The sequence below is a fragment of the Gastrolobium bilobum genome, unplaced genomic scaffold (genome assembly GCF_033153095.1).
Source record: "Gastrolobium bilobum isolate Gb01-03AN ecotype WA unplaced genomic scaffold, APGP_CSIRO_Gbil_v1 utg16620, whole genome shotgun sequence".
Lineage (NCBI taxonomy): Eukaryota > Viridiplantae > Streptophyta > Magnoliopsida > Fabales > Fabaceae > Gastrolobium > Gastrolobium bilobum.
The window spans coordinates 241,218-253,972 of NW_026896703.1; the positions used below are offsets into that span (position 1 = coordinate 241,218).

Genomic DNA, 12,755 nt, shown 5'->3' on the forward strand with positions numbered 1-12,755 from the left:
CAAGGGTCTTGTACTGTTACTCAGGTGACTTGTTTCAGATGTGGAAAGGTTGGGCATTATGCCAACAATTGTTTTAGCAATACTGGGCAGGCTGCGAATCTGCAGACCTTGCCATCTGCACCTACAGTTGGGCGTGTTTATACTACTAATGCACAGCAGACGGCGAAGGCGCCGAATTTGGTAAAAGGTACAATTTTCATTTCTAATATTGATTTATTTGTTTTATTTGATTCTGGAACTACGCACTCGTTTGTGGCGGAATATGTGGCTAAGGGGTTGGGATTAAAAGTATCACGGATGATTCCCCCTATGCGTATTACTACGGCTACAGGAGAGGTTAGTGATTCCTCCTTCATTTGCAAAGAGGTCGGGTTTGTCTATGAAGGCAGGGGTTAAACAATTGATTTAATTATATTGCCCCTGGCCTCTGTTAATTTGATATCGGGCATGGATTGGTTATCTCAAAACTGTGCGATGATTGATTGTTGTGGCAAGAGGTTGATATTGTCTCATGAGAAGCCCTCGGTTACTCCGTCTCCTTTTTCATCTATGTGCAATGCTGTTAAAGCCTTGAAGGCGCGAATCTGCAGACCTTGCCATCTGCACCTACAGTTGGGCGTGTTTATACTACTAATGCACAGCAGACGGCGAAGGCGCCGAATTTGGTAAAAGGTACAATTTTCATTTCCAAAATTGATTTATCTGTTTTATTTGATTCTGGAACTACGCACTCGTTTGTGGCGGAATATGTGGCTAAGGGGTTGGGATTAAAAGTATCACGGATGATTCCCCCTATGCGTATTACTACGGCTACAGGAGAGGTTAGTGATTCCTCCTTCATTTGCAAAGAGGTCGGGTTTGTCTATGAAGGCAGGGGTTAAACAATTGATTTAATTATATTTCCCCTGGCCTCTGTTAATTTGATATCGGGCATGGATTGGTTATCTCAAAACTGTGCGATGATTGATTGTTGTGGCAAGAGGTTGATATTGTCTCATGAGAAGCCCTCGGTTACTCCGTCTCCTTTTTTATCTATGTGCAATGCTGTTAAAGCCTTGAAGGCGCGAATCTGCAGACCTTGCCATCTGCACCTACAATTGGGCGTGTTTATACTACTAATGCACAGCAGACGGCGAAGGCGCCGAATTTGGTAAAAGGTACAATTTTCATTTCTAATATTGATTTATCTGTTTTATTTGATTCTGGAACTACGCACTCGTTTGTGGCGGAATATGTGGCTAAGGGGTTGGGATTAAAAGTATCACAGATGATTCCCCCTATGCGTATTACTACGGCTACAGGAGAGGTTAGTGATTCCTCCTTCATTTGCAAAGAGGTCGGGTTTGTCTATGAAGGCAGGGGTTAAACAATTGATTTAATTATATTGCCCCTGGCCTCTGTTAATTTGATATCGGGCATGGATTGGTTATCTCAAAACTGTGCGATGATTGATTGTTGTGGCAAGAGGTTGATATTGTCTCATGAGAAGCCCTCGGTTACTCCGTCTCCTTTTTTATCTATGTGCAATGCTGTTAAAGCCTTGAAGGCTGGGGATCAGGGTTACATTTTCTTGGGTGGTCTGGTGGGTGGCAAGGAGATTGAAATTTCTGCGATTCCGGTGGTTAATGAGTTTGCGGATGTATTCCCTGATGAGATACCGGAATTTCCACCAGAGAGAGAGATTGAATTTTCTATTGAATTGTTGCCCGGTGTGGGGCCTATTTCATTGGCTCCATACCGGATGGCGCCACTTGAGTTAGCTGAGTTGAAGAAACATATTGAGGAACTGTCTGCAAAGGATTTTATTAGGCCGAGTGTGTCCCCGTGGGGAGCACCGGTAATCTTTGTGAAAAAGAAAGATGGAAGCATGAGACTGTGTACTGATTACCGGAAATTGAATAAAGTTACGGTTAAGAACAGGTACCCATTGCCGCGTATTGATGACTTGTTGGATCAGTTGAGGGGTGCCTGCGTGTTTTCAAAGATTGATCTCCGGTCCGGATACCATCAGATTCGGATTAGACCAGAGGATGTGCCTAAAACGGCTTTTCGTTCTAGATATGGACACTACGAGTATCAGGTGATCCCATTTGGGCTTACAAATGCCCCGGCAGTGTTCATGGACTACATGAATCGTATTTTTAAACCGTATTTGGATCAGTTTGTGATCGTGTTCATCGACGACATCTTGATTTACTCTAAGAACAGAGAGGAGCATAGTGAGCATTTGAAGACTGTGTTACAGGTGTTAAAGGATAAAAAGTTGTATGCGAAGCCGTCAAAGTGTGAATTCTGGTTATCTGAGATACAATTTCTGGGTTATGTTATTTCTGAGAGGGGTGTTGCTGTTGACCCAAATAAAATTGATGCTGTTATGTACTGGGAACGACCAAAAACTGTTACTGAAATCCGCAGCTTTCTGGGTCTTGCTGGATATTATCGGAGGTTTATTGAGGGGTTTCTACAATGGTACTGCCATTGACCCGATTGACACGAAAGGATACTCCTTTTGTGTGGACTCAGGAATGTGAGAGTTGTTTTCTGAGCCTTAAAGAGAAATTGACTACTGCTCCTGTGTTGACCCTCCCCGATCCGGATGGTGAGTTTGAATTATACTGTGATGCTTCCAAGAAAGGTTTGGGGTGTGTGTTGATGCAAGAAAGGAGAGTTGTTGCTTATGCTTCGAGGCAGTTGAGGCCTCATGAAGAGAATTATCCGACACACGATTTGGAGCTTGCTGCCATAGTATTTGCCTTGAAAATTTGGAGGCATTTCCTGTATGGGATGAAATTTGTTGTGTTCACTGATCACAAGAGCCTAAAGTATTTGTTTGATCAGAAAGAGCTGAACATGAGGCAACGGAGGTGGGTTGAATTTCTAAAAGATTATGATTTTGAGTTGAAATACCATCCGGGTAAGGCTAATGTGGTAGCGGATGCATTGAGTAGGAAGTCTGTCAGCGTGTCCCAGTTGATGTTGTGGGATAATGAATTAATTGAGCAATTCCGTGACTTGAAGCTGACAGATGTCTTTATTGGGAGCGTGGATGAATTCTGGACTACACGGGTTGCATATGGGTTGCATGAGAGCTGTCGGGTGGAAAATAAATTATATGAGAAGATTAAAGAAACACAAGTACGGAACGACAGTGTCAAATATTTGAAAGGGCAGAGTGGAATATATGTGAATGAGCAGGGATTGTTATTGTATCAGGGCAGAATTGTAGTGCCCAAGGAGTTAGCAGGAGAGGTAATGGTTGAGGCCCATAAGGGTCAGTTTGCTGTACACCCGGGTGCCACAAAAATGTATCAAGATCTGAAAACTAAGTTCTGGTGGCCTGGGATGAAGAAGGATGTGGCTGAATATGTGTCAAAGTGCTTGATTTGTCAGAAGGTTAAAATAGAACATCAGAAACCGGCAGGGTTACTTCAGCCGTTAGATATACCAGAGTGGAAATGGGAGAGCATCTCTATGGATTTTGTTGTTGGTTTGCCTCGGACTCAGGCTGGTCATGATTCGATTTGGGTTATAGTGGACAGACTTACGAAGTCTGCACTTTTTCTTCCAGTGCGAGTGGACTTTTCTACTGAGAAATTGGCAAAGTTATATGTGAAAGAGATTGTAAGGCTCCACGGAATACCGGTTAGCATTGTGAGTGACCGGGATTCGAAGTTTACTTCTCATTTTTGGGGAGCCTTGCAGCAGGCTTTTGGCACTCAGCTTCGGCTGAGCACTGCGTATCACTCGCAGACTGATGGTCAGACTGAGAGGACCATACAGACGCTCGAGGATATGTTGAGAGCTTGTACACTAGAGCAGGGCACTGCTTGGGACAGATATTTATCACTGGTAGAATTCTCTTATAATAACAGTTTTCACTCCAGTTTGGGCATGGCTCCGTATGAGGCATTGTATGGGCGTAGATGTCGTACTCCGACTTGTTGGACAGATGTAGGCGATAAAGAGAGGTTTGGGCCGGATTTTGTGCAAGAAACTACAGCACATATTGAAATGATCAGAGAAAAACTTAAACAGGCACAGAATCGGCAGAAAAGTTACTATGATAATAGACACAGACCGCTTGAATTTGAAGAAGGTGATCATGTGTTTGTGCGGTTATCCCCAGTTACCGGTGTTGGACGTGCATTGGGCGTGAGGAAGCTGAGTCCTCGCTTTATTGGGCCGTATCAGGTAATGAAAAGAGTAGGACCAGTGGCCTATCAGCTTGCCTTACCCCCACAGTTGTCAAATCTGCACGATGTTTTCCATGTATCGCAGCTACGACGTTATATTCCGGATGAATCACATGTGGTGATACCGGACGACATTGAAATCAGAGAGAATTTGAAGGTTCCTATAGGTCCTAGTGAGGTCCTTGACCGCAGTGAAAAGAAGCTTAGAAGCAAAGTGATTCCAATGCTTAAAGTTCAATGGGAAGGACGTACACATGAGGAGGCTACTTGGGAATGGGAGGATGAGATTCTCCGGCTATATCCTGAGTTAGCAGACATGTATGATTTAATTTTGCGGACAAAATTCTAAAAAGTTGGGGTGAATATAACACCTCACAATTTTAAATCAAGTAATTAAAATATTAAGTGAGCAATCTAGTGATAGATTAGTGAAAATCCTAAAGATTAGGCCAAAATACAAAGAAATGGCAAAACGGTAATTAGCCAACACGCAACCCTAGGAAGATAAAAATTGAGTAAAAGGTCTCAGATGGTAAAAATAACCCTGGAAATGGGTTCAGAACGAAAAATTGAGTGGATAGGCAAGTTTCAGAAAAATCAGTGAATAGTGTTTTTCGCGGGTAAAAATACCGCGTTACGATTGCACCGTAAAACGTGCCAGTTGAATTTTGAGCTCTAGGTTTCAAATATGAGTTATAAATGGTCTAATGAGTTAGGAAATATGATTGTTGATAAAATTTGATGAAAGTAAGTCATTTTGGGGAAATGTGCCAACGGTGCGCGCGATAGCTTAAAAACAGTGTTTTCTCTGAACGAATGGAGGACTCTGAATTCATCTGATCAAGCCTAATTAAAGTGGAATAGTTAATGTTAAAAATTAGAGTTTCTAAATAGGCTTTGAATTTACGGACGTTTAGTGAGAGTTTTGACGCGTTTTGAATCGCGTGAGGTGGCGTGGGACCCACCCCACTTGAAAGTCACTTAAGCATCTCATCACTCCACTATTTATCATCACTCTCACTCTCTTCTCTCTCCCCAAACCCGAGTTCAGCCCCTTCCCCCTTCATCTTTATGCAAATTTTTCTTCTCTCCATTAATCACTCATTTCTCCACCAAATCACTTGATTCTTGTGTTGAAATTTGTGGGGAGAACCTTCTAAACCCATTGGTACCCTTCTTGAGGCTTGAAATTGAGTATGGGAGGAGATCCTGCCCATTTTCAGCCGCGACTTGGAGGAGAAATTTGGTGTTCATGGAGCTTTGGAATGCTCCAATGGTGGAGTATGTGTAGGAGGAGCCCATTGCCTAGCATTTGAGTGAGTTGTTAAACCTTTTTATCGTTTGATTCTTGTGATTGAGTTTTGAAAACCTAAAGCTTTAAATTGATGAATTGTGATGTTAGAGAGCTCAATTTGAAAATGTGTATTAGATGATAATGTGTTAGAATGATGTATTAAAGCTAGAAATGCGATGAAATTTTTTGGTGAAAATTGATGAATTTAACCTAGAAAAATTTGATGATCATGATTTTGGACTTGTGAATTTTGGTGTCGAGACTTGTTTGATGAATTGTGGCATGATGGTATGATGATATAATAAGTTGTGTGAAGGTTGGAGTGGTTAAAATTGAATGGAAATTCCTTGGAATGTCATAGGTCAAAATTCGAACCTTTGAGGAAAAATTGAGGAATTGATGTTGAAAAATGATTTGGATGATGATTTGTGTAGTTATATGGTGCTTAGATGGGTTGTGTTGTGGTTGGAAAGTGTTTGAATCAATGGGAAAAATGAATTGTGTTTAGAGACCTAAATGAGCCTAAAGTGAAATATTTCGCAAAACGATGCGTAAATGTCGTAAAACGGAAAAACGACGATTGAACTAGCCTCTAAGCAACCTAAGGAAGTGTTATAAAATGAGAAAGAAAATTTAGAAAAATAAATCCCCAAATAACGCCTTGATGGCCGAACCTTCAAGGGGAAAAGAGGGGATTTTGCGGTTTTCGCGTTCTGATGTAATTCGACGCGAAAATGACGAACCGGCACTTGAATTGGCCTATTAACAACCTAATGAGGCGTAACAAAATGAGAAAGAAAATTTGGAAAAATAAATCTCAAATTAACACTTGAATGGCCGAACCATCAAGGGAGGAGGGGAGGATTTTGTGATTTTGCGTTTTGATGCTATTTGACGCGTACTGATGGATGTACGTAATTGTATAGGTTGTCGTACGTTGACTTGAACCCCGAAACTTGAATCTGGGAGTTGCCCTTGGTCCTGGACCAAGTGGATTGAGGTATGTAATTGGTTCAATGCATGTATAATTGTAAATTAGCATATATTGTTTGAATTATAAGTGATTGGGAATGTCCTCTGTGTAGGCATTCTGCTGTGTACCAAGTTGAGGGATGATCTGTGTAAGAACCCGCACCGTTAATTAAGATATTTAAATTAATTAATTATGCAAAAATAGGAAATGATTCCATAATTGACCCTAATAATTAATTATGAGGCTTAATAATCATAATAAGTGATTAAGAATGCTGAAAGTCGCTTTTCGGAAGAAAAGTGCAGATACTGGTTCTGCTAGTCGGTATAAATGCGTGCCGAAAAAGTATCCCAGAAAATTAAAGTAAGTGCATGATAATTACTAGAATAATATGTAGGACTTATAAAACGAGTTTCAAGTCCAAATAATGAGAACTGGTGCTAAAAATCGGTACTGGCTCTTAAAAGCGCGTACCGGAAAGTTGCTCAGAAAATTATAAGAAAAATATGATAAATCTCAGAAAATATTGTAGTTTCATAATCCAAAGTTTGGGATTAAAATGCTAAGCGTAGCAATTAAATCTAATACGGTGTGTTTTAACCCTTAAGTGGCCTATAAATACAATAGTTGGGCACAAAACCCTAGGTGTGTTTTTTGAAAGAAACTCAGCGGCTGAGTGTGGCTTCTCTTTAGAGTTTCTTGGAGTCCTAGCCTTCTTCTCTAAAGTTTCCATTTTTTTCTTCCCCTCTTCCATTGAAACACCACCCATCCATTAAAGCTTTAGTTGTGTTGAAGGAGAACCCTTTGTTGAAGATTTGGGTGCTTTCCAAACCTCTCAAGTTGTCATTTTTCTGTTCTAAAAAGAACCAAGGTAAACTTAATTATCCCTTTGTAAATCCATAAATTGGTTATAACCCTTGTATTATGTGTTACTGTTATTTGTGCGCTCTTTGTAGATGGCCATTGTTTTGCCATTTTTGTTTTATCGACTTGCTTGAATTCAAATATAAGTTTGTACCTTTTGTATAAGAAATCGGTCACTGAGTCAATGTGTATAATGCTTTGTCTGAATCCACTATGTCCAAGTTGTTTATATATATGTATATATATTTATATATATAAAAGAACCCACAGGGAGCCGAACCCACAGTGAGCCAAGTATTAGAAAAGTTTGTTTATCTATGTATGTAGTTTCATTTATATATATAAGACAACGTGTATATATATATATATATATATATATATATATATATATATATATATATATATTGTCAACGTATACATAGTCGAAGTTGTTACAGGGAGTCGTTGAAGTCATTGTTAGAAAAGTAAGCAATTATATTATATATATATATATATATATATAATAAATATATATGTTTTGTGGCTATATATATGTATAAAAGATAATAATTATCTAAAACTAAAGAAGTTAAAGGTTATGTCTCAAAAAGGATCTCTAGGTTCGAAATGAAAAAGAAAATAATATTCGATTGCCTTGGAATTTTAGAATATGTATATTGATACTATGATGGTCATTGAACCAGATTCTTGAGTGCATTGGATTTTATTTGTGGTGTGGACCCTTGTGATACCGAGTTCGAGTCGGAGGGGCATACGGGTACAGGTAAGCTTTCGTGTCCTCGGTTTAGCCATGTTGTGGTTCCACCATGTCCCATGGGGATATGGTATATGCATGTTGTGTTACATGTTTTTGATGTTTTGAAAATGCTGTTGAGCTATTATATGTTAGTGTCTTGTTGATATGCATGGAGGTGTTCCACCTATACGGTAAGCCTGAGTATGTAGAACATACAAGAGGGTGAGGCTGTGGGTGAGGTGCAAGCGGTGTTCCTTGTACTACATGTAGGGAATAGACGTATTCCTACATTTCTCTGGCCAGTAGATAGTGATTACACACATGCCATAGATATCTGTTGCACTACATAGTTTTGGAACTGATAATGATATAAATGCTTTTTGAACTTATATTGCACATGTAAGTGAGCTTGGGGTGGAAGATCCTTGAGGACCCCTTGTCTTACTGAGATTTCTAGTTTAGAGATCTCACCCCACGTTTGGGGAATGCTTATTTCAGGGTCAGGTAATGTTGAGACCTCAGGCGGCAGGAGGCCGGAGCTGAGTTAGATTGCTGTTATATTATGCTGCCATGATTGGATGCTGGATTTGCATGCTGTTTATGCTTATAGCTTCAGTTATGTTTATGGAGTTTTACGTTGAGACTGGTTGCTTACTATGTTTATTTGGTGAGCATGGGGATTGTCCATGACACATAGTATTGTTATGTCTTGATTATGTCTTGAGTCTTTTGGAGTTGTAATAATGTATCAGGATATTGTCCGGATTACTTGATGTAATGCCGTGATTTAGATACACACTTTATCTATATATTGAGGTATTTCAGTAGATGTCTTATTGCAATTTACATACAGGCGATATTTTATGAAATTGATTAAGTAATCAAGTTGGTAATTGATAATGACGTCATAATTGAAAAGAAAAAGAATATTCCGCAAATTTTTAATTTAGCACCGCTTAATACGATGTAATGTTAATATTCCGAGTATACACGGGGTGTTACAATCTGCTACGGAGCTTGTGAGAAAAATATTTAAGGTAACCTCTTGGTACTGGGGCTTGTTCCTTTTTTCTGTTCCACCTTGCCAGTTGATGGCAACGGTAAGAAGTGTATATGAGTAGTGTAGAACACATGAGCATGCATGCATTATTGCTATGGGTACTTATGTACCGAGTCTCTGGCCAGTAGACAGTTTTATTAGCCTTCGGGAAGTTTCGGACTTCCGCTGGATAGGTCTCCAGGAGGGAGTTCCAATTGACTGCGTGTCTTGGTGTGTGATCCGGGTAGGAGCACACTAGGAATGTCTTTGGCGTTTTGGATGGTTTGGGCATCATGGTTGTGGTTTCTTTAAACGCACCATGGATGATACTAATAGGCTTATATATGCCCAGGGCGTACGTGGAATTAGGGTTACCATCCCGTATCGTCGTAGTTTGTATCTTTATATTCCCCATTTCTCTAAATCCCTTGCTATATCCCGTTTTCAAAGTGGTTGTTTTATTCTATTGATATGCATCAAAGTGATCCATTGGGTGGAGTTTTCTCCAGAACCTCTTGGTTACTGAGATATATTCGTATATCTCACCCCGTCTCGGGGCATTTATTTCAGGAGGTAGCAGTGGAGCCGGAGCAGCGGGCAAGAGGCCCGCAGAGTGAGCAGAGGAGTGCTTCATATTTTGCTTTTTGTTGGCCGTGTGGCCTAAGCTAGACTTAGGGCATGAACATCTCATATGTATGTGGGATGAGCTTCATTAGCATATTTGTTCATGCCATTTTGCCTAAGTCTAGTAGTTATGTATTTGGTTATGTTGTCATTTGAATTTAAGTTGTAATATTGGAAGAATGTAAGTTAAAGTTTAAGTTTCAAGTTGTAAGTTGTAAAGCAATATTGTAATCGTATTGATGCATGACTATTCATGATGGAAGGGCCTTAGGCCTATTTTAGGGTATGATTACATGTATGATGAGAATATGCATGAAAAATGTGTTAGTGATTGCAACTACTTAAGGATGATTAATATGAACTATATGCCTAATAACTATAAACTGGATTGGGTTGTAAGTGCCCCAAGGCGTTGTTGGTCCTTGTGTGTGCCACCCATTGGATTATTAATGTATTATCATGTGTTTATTAGGTATTTTTGAGGTTTAAATGATCTTTTATAAATTTGGGATTATTGGAAAAACAAAGGAAACTCTGGCGAATTTTCTGTAGAATTGGCAGATTTTAGACGAACTTCGGGAGAGCATATCTCCCTCCATAGAGGTCCAACAGGGACGTGCCATACGCCATTTTGAAGGTTGAGATGTCCTCTACCTTGTGTCAAAATTTGAGGAAATTCTGGGTTGATATTGGGCCTGAAAAAAATAGAGAAACACGGACTGCTCATATGCCACTGCATCTGAGGCAGTTCTGGACCGGTTTTGAGAGGAAATGGTTGAATGGATTGAGTTCAGTAATTCGAGTAATGTGAGTGGTTTGGAGCTGTTTTTGGGGTTGTTTGGCTATTTGCTTATCTAACTTCAAACGGCGATAAGCGGAGCAAATGAGCTCCGAATTGAGCGTATGATAGCTTGTTAAAAAGGGAATTAAGTAAGACAAAGATATAATCTGAGAAGAAGGTTTGGTTGCGAACGGTATGGTCGCAGAAAAATTAAGAGTGAAACATGTCCGAATAGGTAAAAACGTAAAGTTTGGAAATGGGCTAAGTGGGTTTATGGGAACCCCTTAGTAACTTATAATAAGTAATGTGAGTTATAAAAATAGTTTAAATAAGTCTTCCGCAAGAGTTTACGGTTACGGTCACAGCTTTTAATTATTACGCCTTTTTATGTTTTAAATGCTCGCGTAATAATCGGAAAAAGTTTATTCGCATTTTTACAAATGAATTGCTGTGATTGTAACTGCGCTTAATATCATAATTAATGTTAACAATACCGGTGTACAACGGGCTGTTACATTTTATGGTATCAGATCAGTTTGTAAGGGAACTCTGATAAAGTAGTACTGTATCTTGTGTTGCATAGCTATCTGTGAACTATTTATGATTAATGTATATGTGATTCCTCAGTGTGGGTCTGATCAACTCATTCCTTTGTGTTACATGTACAGATATCATGAGCAGGGGCACGGGGTCACCGTGGAGCTAGAGGTGCAGTCATTTAGCAGGACCAGATCCTATTACTGCAGTCCTGAATAAACTGCAGGAAGAGACTGCTGCCAATAGAACTATGACCGAGACCCTAATGAAAAATAATCAGGATATGATGCATGCCTTCATGAATGAGATGAGGGAAGACAGAGCTCGGCACATGAGGGATGATTCTCCTCCACATACGGCTACGGATACTGCTACCCGTACGCCATCTTTTACTCCTCAGCATGAGGGGAGTGGGGCTAGTCATCATTCAGCAGAGGCTAGTCGTCACACTACTGATCCCACCTATGTTCCAGATCCTTCTGTGGATCCTTCTGTGGTTGCTCAGTCTGCTGGGATTGCTGGGCAAGTGGTTACAGGTACTAATGAACAGAGACTCATTTCTTTTAGAAAGCACAAGCCGCCATCATTTCAGGGGTCAAGGGACCCAAAGGTAGTGACTACTTGGTTGAGAGGTATGGATAAAATCTTCCAGGTTATGGAATGTCAGGATCCCCAGAGGTTGTTGTACTCTGTTTATATGCTTGAGGGAGATGCCCACGAGTGGTGGTACACTGCATCTCAGCCTTTCATTATTCAAGTGGAAGAGATTACTTGGGCTTTATTTGAGAGACTGTTTCATGAGGAATACTTTCCCAGGGATGTCCGGGAAGCTAAACAGGGTGAGTTTGAAAAGTTGGTACAGGGTACCATGACTATTGATGCCTATGTGGCAAAGTTTAATGATTTGGTGAAATTTGCCAATTATGGGGGTGTTCTGCCGACCCCTGAGTTTCTTTCTGCTAAATTTCAGAGGGGTTTGAATGAGAAAATTGCAAAGAGGATGTCTAATACTGCTGTGAGAAACTTTGCAGATCTTGTGACTAAGTGTAAACGGGTTGAAAGTGTTTATAATAGATATCCAAAATCTGGTTCTTTGAGGACATCTGCTCCTCCCGGCAATAATAACAGAGGTGGCTACCATCAAAACAATAATAGAGGTAGGGGGTTGCAGGTAAGACAGCCCCTAGGTCAGTTTAAAAAGGGTGGTGGTCAGAGAAGTGGGAATAATGAGAGAAATTCTGCTCCTCGTTGTGATAAGTGTAAGAGGTTTCATCAAGGGTCTTGTACTGTTACTCAGGTGACTTGTTTCAGATGTGGAAAGGTTGGGCATTATGCCAACAATTGTCATAGCAATACTGGGCAGGCTGCGAATCTGCAGACCTTGCCATCTGCACCTACAGTTGGGCGTGTTTATACTACTAATGCACAGCAGACGGCAAAGGCGCCGAATTTGGTAAAAGGTACAATTTTTATTTCTAATATTGATTTATCTGTTTTATTTGATTCTGGAACTACGCACTCGTTTGTGGCGGAATATGTGGCTAAGGGGTTGGGATTAAAAGTATCACGGATGATTCCCCCTATGCGTATTACTACGGCTACAGGAGAGGTTAGTGATTCCTCCTTCATTTGCAAAGAGGTCGGGTTTGTCTATGAAGGCAGGGGTTAAACAATTGATTTAATTATATTGCCCCTGGCCTCTGTTAATTTGATA

At 40.2% G+C, this 12,755-nt stretch overlaps 1 long non-coding RNA gene across 1 annotated transcript; it reads left to right on the forward strand.

Annotated features, from left to right (window-relative positions):
- The first annotated feature begins 7,160 nt into the window (after positions 1 to 7,160).
- Positions 7,161 to 8,818, forward strand: LOC133301518 (uncharacterized). Its single transcript, XR_009750209.1, has 3 exons — positions 7,161 to 7,331; positions 8,008 to 8,087; positions 8,559 to 8,818. It is a non-coding gene; the product is annotated as an uncharacterized LOC133301518 (long non-coding RNA).
- Positions 8,819 to 12,755: the final 3,937 nt, after the last annotated feature.